This window comes from Muscardinus avellanarius (assembly GCF_963383645.1).
Source record: "Muscardinus avellanarius genome assembly, chromosome: 7".
NCBI lineage: Eukaryota > Metazoa > Chordata > Mammalia > Rodentia > Gliridae > Muscardinus > Muscardinus avellanarius.
Window position 1 is genome coordinate 64,753,161 of NC_137793.1, and position 8,303 is coordinate 64,761,463.

Genomic DNA, 8,303 nt, shown 5'->3' on the forward strand with positions numbered 1-8,303 from the left:
GGCAAAATCTTGTTAATGAGTCTAGGTAATGGATACCAGAATTTGAATATACAGTTCTCTTACCTTTTGTGGATGATTGAGCATTTCCATAGTTTAAAATAAAATTAACAGCCAGGTGTGGTGGTGCACGCTTTTAATCCCAGCATTTGGGAAGCTGAGACGGGAGGATTGCGGTTCGTGGACAGCCTCAGCTACTTAGTGAGGCCCTCCTCAACTTAGTGAGGTCCTGTTTCAAAATAAAGAATAAAAAAATAGGGCAGTGGGTATAGCTCAAAGGTTGAATGCCCCGGGTTACATCCCCAGACCTGCAAAACAAAACAAAACAAAACAAAGCAAAATTTAAGGCTGGAGGTATTGCTCAGTGGTAGAGGGATTACAGAGCATGCATGAGAACCTGGGTTTCATCTTCAGCACTGGGGGGAGGGTGATATTAATGTCCTTGGAAATAGTGTTAATAGACAAGCGGTGGACTGGGAGAAGACATTTAGGACACATGCACTGACTAAGGATTCCCATCTAAAATATATAAAGAACACACACACACACACACACACACACACACACACACACACACACGCCCATTCCTGTAATCCCAGTACTTAAGAAGGTGAGACAGGAAGAATGCAGGTTTGAAGATAGCCTCAGCAACTTAGCAAGACCCTTAACAATATAGTGAGACCCTGCTTCAAAAATAAAAAATAGCTGGGCATGTGGGCACATGCTTGTAATCCTAGTACTTGGGAAGCTGAGACTGGAGGAGCACAGGTTTGCAGCCAGCCTCGGCAACTTAGTGAGGCCCTCTGCAACTTAGTGAGGCCTTCTGCAACCCTGTTTTAAAATAAAAGACTAAAATAGAGCTAGGGGTGTAGTTTGAAGGCAGAATGCCCCCTGGGTTCCATCCCCAGTACTATAAACTGAATGAATGAATGAATGAATGAATGAATGAATGAATGAATAATGGGCTGGGGGGTGTAGCCACTGAGTTCAATCCCCAGCACCAAACAAACAAATAACCAAATAAATAAATAAAAAGACCATCGATCCATAGGGAAAAAAAGCATCAAAGAGTAGAATAGATAATTCTATTTCCAGAAGAAAACTGTCAATATCCACATTGATGATCAGGAAAATACAAATTAAAACAAGACAACAAAGTATGTATGCATGTTGGGTTAGCAAAAAGTTGGAAGTCTGGCAATTGCAAGTATTAGTGGAGACGTGCAGTTTAATTTAATACATACATATACAAAGCAATTTGCCAGTATCTGTTAGAAATATGTATAGCCAGCCGGGTGTGGTGGCGCATGCTTGTAATCCCCGCACTTGGGAGGCTGAGACAGGAGGATCGCACAGGTTCAAAGCTAGCCTCAGCTACATAGTGAGGCTCTCAGCAACTTAGTGAGACCCTGTTTCCAAATAAAATAGAAAATAGGTCTGGGAGTATAGCCTGGAGGTAGAAATCCTCTGGGTTCCACCCCCAGTACCACCAAAAAAAAAAAAAAAAAAAAAAAGAAAGAAAGAAATATGTATAGCCTACAACCAAGGATTCTACTTGGATACATACCCCTCAGAAACTCTTGGGCAAGTGCACAACACATTCGCTTGAAGCGTACACGTGATAGGCCATTACAGCATCATTTACAACAACTAAAGCTGAAGAAAACAGAGAAATGAGTGTGATATATTCACATAATATAGAAACTAAAATGAATATATTTCATATAGAACATAATTATGGTTGAATTTCTGAAAGAATATTGAATGAGATAAAAAAATTGCAAAAGAATGTGAAAGTTATATCATGTAAACAAACAATTTTAAACACATAGCACTTTTGGCTCTTATTGTATATATGATAGCGGTACAAAAATAAGTAGAAGGTGTGGTGGTGCACACTTGTAATCCCAGCATCTGGGAGGCTGAGACGGGAGGATCTCGGACAGACTCAGTTACTTAGTGAGGTCCTTTGCAACTCGATGAGACCCTGTTTCAAAATAAAAGAATAAAAAATAGGGCTGGGGGTATAGTGCAGAGGTAGAATGCCCCTGCGTTCCATCCCAGTACCACAAAAATAAATAAATAGATAAATAAATAGAAGGTCCACAGAGCAATAGAAAGATAGTGTTTGAGGAAAGAGAGCAGGGAATAGGTATGACCTCAATTGTGTTTGTAATGTTTCTGTTTTCATTAGAAAAAAAAATAAAAAAGAATTTGAAATATGAATACATTAATATATTAAGAGTGACATTTGATTATCTAGATGGTAGTAAGAGTATTTATTATATTGTCATCCTCTGAACTCTTCTGCAAGTTTGAAATATTTTGTAACTGAAAAAAAATTCTCGCGGTCCTAAAGTTCTTCCTCTGTAACCCTCTTCCCTTCGGAGCCTCTTGACCCAACTTTCACCTCTAAAATGTTCTAGTAGCTCACTGCCAGCAGAAGACCGTCCACGTCCTTAGGCATCTGGGTGCTCCCGACATCTTTCTCCAGCTTCATGGCCCACTGTCCCCGGCACTGAAGAGCCAGCAGGCTACGTATCTCCGTGTCTGTACCGTCCTCAGATGTTTTTGCCTGTCCACTGCCCAGACCACTTTGAGAATCACAGCCATAGCCTAGCTTTGGTGTTGCTTCAGGCATGGGCAAAGCTCATTTTGTAATACACAGGTCTGGGAGGCATACCCTCTCTGCCTCCCTCTCCATTAACAGTGAGCTCAAGTCAGGTGTGGTGGTGCATGCCTGTAATCCCGGTATTTTGGAGGCTGAGATAGGATCACAGGTTCAAAGCCAACCTCATCAACTTAGAAAGGCCCTCATCAACTTAGTAAGACCCTGCTTCAAAATAAAAAATAGAAAGGTTGGGGGTGTTTCTCAGAGGTAGAATGCCCCTGGGTTCAATCCCAGTACCAAAATAATTTTAAAAAAATAATGAGCTCAATGGGGGCCAAGGGTGTAGCTAAGTGTCAGAGCACTTGTGTCAAGCAACAGAAAGAGCAACAGAAAGAGCTCAGGTACTTGGCAGACCCTGGAAATGGAGGCGGGAGAAACAGGCATGGTTTCCCCATACAATGTCTCATGCACATACACAAATCCATCTCACTCCCTTGTTTTCCTTTTCCCCAATTTTTCTTCCATGACATCAACTGTTCAGGAGGCTGGCCTCACGTCGAACTTACAGAGATGCAGGGAGCTCTTCTCTGACTGGCAAGAACTTGGTAATATGAGATTCCTTCAAGCAAAATATTTTACCAATTCTAAGAGGGACATTTTCCATATTTTAACATCTATGAAATCAGGACGCATCTTCACTAACAATAGACTTTTTTTTTCTTTCTTCGTAGTTATATAAAAATAAAAAGCACATCTAGTAGTGATGGTTTCTTTCTTTCTTTCTTTCTTTCTTTCTTTCTTTCTTTCTTTCTTTCTTTCTTTCTTTCTTCTTTCTTCCTTATACTGGGAACTGAACCCAGGGGCATGCTACCTCCAAGCTATACCCCAGACCTATTTTTAAATTTTTATTTTGAAACAGGGCATCACTAGCTGGGCGTGGTGGCGCACGCTTGTAATCCCAGCACTTGGGAGGCTGAGACAGGAGGATCACACAGGTTCGAAGCCAGCCTCAACTACTTAGTGAGGCTCTCCACAACTTAGTGAGATAATGTTTCCAAATAAAGTATAAAGTAGGTCTAGGAGTATAGCCCAGAGGTAGAAAAGCCCTGGGTTCCACCCCCAGTACAAAAAAAAAGTTTTTAAAAAGAAAGAAAATAAAAAGAAACAGGGGGGCATAAGTTAGAGAGAGCCTCACTAAGTAGCTGAGGCTAGCCACGTACCTGTGATCCTCCTGACTCAGTTTCCCAAGTACTGTGACTATGTGTGTGGCACTGTGCCTGGCATTTGATGATTTCTTAAACTTGATGAAATATAGTATATAGGAAGATAAATACATATAAAAATGCAAATAAACTGGGTATGGTGGTGAAAGCTTGTAATTTCAGTACTTGGGAGGCTGAAACAGAAGGATCACAGGTTCAAGGACAGCCTCAGCAAGTAGTAAGACTGATCAACCTAGCAAGACTCTGTTTCTAAGTAAAAATAAAATAGGGCCGGAGGTGTAGCTCAGAGGTTCAATTCCCAATACCACACAACCAAAAATAAATAAACATAAAATAAAGTGCATATAATAATCTCTAATGGAGCACTGTCCTAGGTTTCCGTCATTCTGAGAGCATGATGCCAAACACTACCCGGCACATTCCCTCACAAAAGCAGCGCTGTCTGCATATGCAAGCCTCTGTGGGCACGGAAACCCACAGAAGATACTTCATGATTTATCTCTCCATAAAGAACAAGGGCTGAGACAAAAAGCAACACGAACAGAAACACTAAGCCGACAGTTCATAGGAAAGAAGCCACTGGCCAGCGCTGCCACAGGTAACAAGAATCAGGCCCAATCAACTCACGAATCATCCTCCCTGTGTCTGAGCCAAAGGTCAGGCTACCCAGGCGTCGCTCCAGGCCTGCGCTGTGACAGCACAAGTTGCACAACAGCTTGGCCTGCAGTTCAGTGCCGTGGTTATACTTCCCTTCCATCCTTCCCACCTGCTTCCGTAGCTCCACCTACGGAGATGTAAACAACCCAGCCCTCCCACTGCCCTAGTCATCTCCTCACACTAAGAGGCCGGGAGCCCCAGCCTAGGCCACTGTCCACCTTATGCCCCACTCGCCCATTGTCTGAGCGGCTCAGGCAGTGCGATCCCCAGGGCAGTAACGATCTTTGCAATCAAGGGAGACTGAACACAGCATTCTGCTCCACTAATAGTTCACTGCTGGCCAAGCATGGTAGCACATGCCTGTAGTCTCATTATTTGGGAGACTGAGACAGGAGGATCAGAGGTTCAAGGCCAGCCTCAGCAACTTAGAGAGACCCTCTTTCAAAATTAAAAAAAAAAAAAAATAGTGCTTGGGGTGTGGCTTGGAGTAAAATGTCCTGGGTTTAATCTAAAGTACCTCCGCCCTGATTCACTGTTATGATTGTAAAAGCAAGGAGCTCTGAGTAACTGAAGAAGGATCAGAAAGGGGCTTGAGAACACACACGTGTATACACCAGGACGTGCTTTTTTGGTGGCTCTGTTATATGGTTTTCTGTTTTGTTTTTTCCTGCTCTTAACTGCTTTTGCAGCTGTAAATAGGGCTGCCACCAATTCAGGCCCTGGATGGTTGGGCAGGGTGCTGGCTGCAGACATCTTTTTCCTGCTAGGTCAGTAGCAAGGGAACTGAGGGCTCTCCCAGGCTGGGCTGTGGGTGGTGAGGGGGCAGCGTTGAGGCGGGAGGGGGCTGCGCACTCGGCTGAGGTGGTGAAAGCCTTGCTCCAGCATCTCAAATGCATCTTTTCCCCTCTCCTCGCTCGTCATGGTGGAGAGAAGTCAGGGAATACTGTTTTGAGGTGCCTAGAGCGGGTGGGAGGCTGCTGGCTGTCCCTGCCTGAGTGTGGGAGGGCGACTTTGGATGGCACGGAGGCCGTGCTGGCCCCCGGAGCCACTCTTCGACCTTCACTCCAGTAGCTGCACCACTCCTGGGCGTTGCATCTTGGCCAAAACCACACCGGGAGGAAGCTGCTGAGACAAAGGGGTGACCACGGAGCCAATTTCTATTCCTAGCTTGCGGCTGACCCTGGCAAGTAACCTTGACCAGGTCATTGCCTCCTCTCTAGGGAGACTGCATTGAGTTCCATCCCATGTCAAGGAACTCCTGTGAAAACTGATATGGAGACTTTTTTTTTTTTTTTGACTGAGGATTGAACCCAGGGGCATTCTACCCTGGATAGAATGCTATACCCCAGCCCTATTTTTTATTTCTTATTTGGAAACAGTGTCTCACTAGGTTGCCGAAAGCCTAAGTTGCCAAAGCTGGCTTTGAACCTGGGGTCCTCCTGTCTCAATTTCTCAAATATTAGGATTACAAGTGTGCACCACCACACCCAGCTTAGAGATTCTGTATTTAAAAACAAACAAGCTGAGCGTGGTGGCACACACTTGTAATCCCAGCATTTGGGAGGCTGAGACAGGAGGATCGCGGTTCGCAGACAGCCTCAGCTACTTAGTGAGGCCCTTTGCAATTCAGTGAGACCCTATTTCAAAAATAAAAAGATAGGCCGGGGATGGTTGGCACACACTTACAATCCCAGAATCAGGGAGGTTGAAACAGGGGGATGACGGTTCTTGGACAGCCTCAGCTACTCAGTGAGGCCCTCTGCAACTCAGTGAGACCCTGTTTCAAAATAAAGAATAAAAAAAATAGGACTGGGGATGTATCTCAAAGGTAGAATGCCTCTGGGTTCCATCCCCAACACTGAAAAAAAACCCAAACAAACAAAAACAAAACCACACACTTTCATGTTTCCTAAAATTTGGGCTATAAATCATGTTTTACATAAAATGTATGCCAATATTTCATAGACTTTCAAAGTTAGGGAACCACTGATAGATGGTGAATTCCCTTGCTGGAAATAGAAGTAGTTTACAACTTTTTTTTTTTTTTTTTTTTTTTTTTTGTGGGTCTGGGGATGGAACCCAGGGGCATTCCCTCCGAGTTACACCCCCTGCCCTATTTTTTATTCTTTATTTTGAAACCGGGTCTCACTAAGTTGCAGAGGGCCTCACTAAATAGCTGAGGCTGTCCGCGAACTGCGATCCTCTGGTCTCAGCCTCCCAAATGCTGGGATTACAAGCGTGCGCTACCACGCCCGGCTGAAGTAGTTTACAACTTTAAACAAAACTACGCTCCCTGCGCATCTGATGGACTCTCACCCTTACAGAATTACCATTCATCACCGTCACTGTATTTTTGGTACTGGGGATCAAGTCCATGGACATTCTACCTCTGAGCTACATCCCCAGCCCCACCCTTTTTCATTTTTAGTGGTACTGGGAGTGGAACCCAGGGGCTTTCTACCTCCGAGCTAAACTCCCAGACCTATTTTATATCTTATTTGGAAACAAGTCTCACTAAGTTGCTGAGAGCCTCACTAAGTAGCTGAGGCTGGCTTCGAACCTGCACGACCCTCCTGTCTCAGCCTCCCAAGCACAGGGATTACAAGCGTGCTCTACCGCGTCTGGCCATCCCCAGCCCTTTTTTGTATTTTGCTTTGAGACAATGTTTCACTAGGTACTGAGAGTCTCAAATTGCTGAGGGTGATCTCAAAACCATGATCCTCCCGTCTCAGCTTCCCAAGTGCTGTGATTACAGGTGTGCGCCACCACACTCAGCTTAACATCACACTTTTTTCATTTGGTTATTTTTTCTCCTTGGTGTAACATATTACTGCCCCAGAAGGACTATGAATATCTCAAATGTGAATCCTTGGCTTGCATATCTTTTTGTTCCCCTGACTCTTAGCCCATCCCTGTCTAAAAGAAGATCATATACTTATTGGCTTAAAAACAGAGACAGAGAACAGAGGGAAGAAAATGAAGATTAAAACAACCCTTGAAATGATAGCAATTATTGGTAATTTGCAACTGATTACTTGGTTGTCAACTGCTTCTCCTCAATCAGTTCTCTTTGGAAGACTGGTAGGTCGTTTAAAATGCAAATGCACGTTAATTTGTGCCCTGGCATTGGTCAGAGCTGGCTCTGCAGTAGGCCACAGCTGGCTTCCATGACCTCTGAAGCAGCATCTTCCTTTAACGCCCTCGGCCTCTCTCTGCTGAGCTGGTGGTATCTTGGGAGGACCAAGGAGCTGATGAAGACTGAGGGCCCCTAGGGCTGGCATGACTGCAGGTGCCAGCTGAACGGCTGCTTGTGATGTCACCATTTGGGAATGATTAAACCAAGGGCGGTAGGGGGGTTGCAGTTAATAATAAGGGTGATTGTTGGGCATGGTGGCACATGCTTGTAATCCCAGTGCTTGGGAAGCTGAGGATTGCAGGTTCACAGGCAGCCCCAGCTACTTATTGAGGCCCTCCTCAACTCAGTGAGACTCTGTTTCAAAAAAAAAAAAAAAAGGCTGGAGGTGTAGTAGAATGCCCCTGGGTTCAATCCCCAGTACCACATGCACAGAAAGTAAGGCGAACTTTTGGTTTGGTATCAAGAGATGGTCTCAGCTACAGTCTAAGCATGTCTCCTTTAACCTCCCTGCCCTACTTTTTGTACCCAATGCCCAGGGTTGAAGAGGGTACCATTCATTAGAGAGGTTTGTGAATTTAAAGATCAAAAAAGACCCGTCATAGCCGGGCGTGGTGGCACACGCTTGTAATCCCAGCATTCGGGAGGCTGAGACCTGGAGGATCGCGGTTCGCGGACAGCC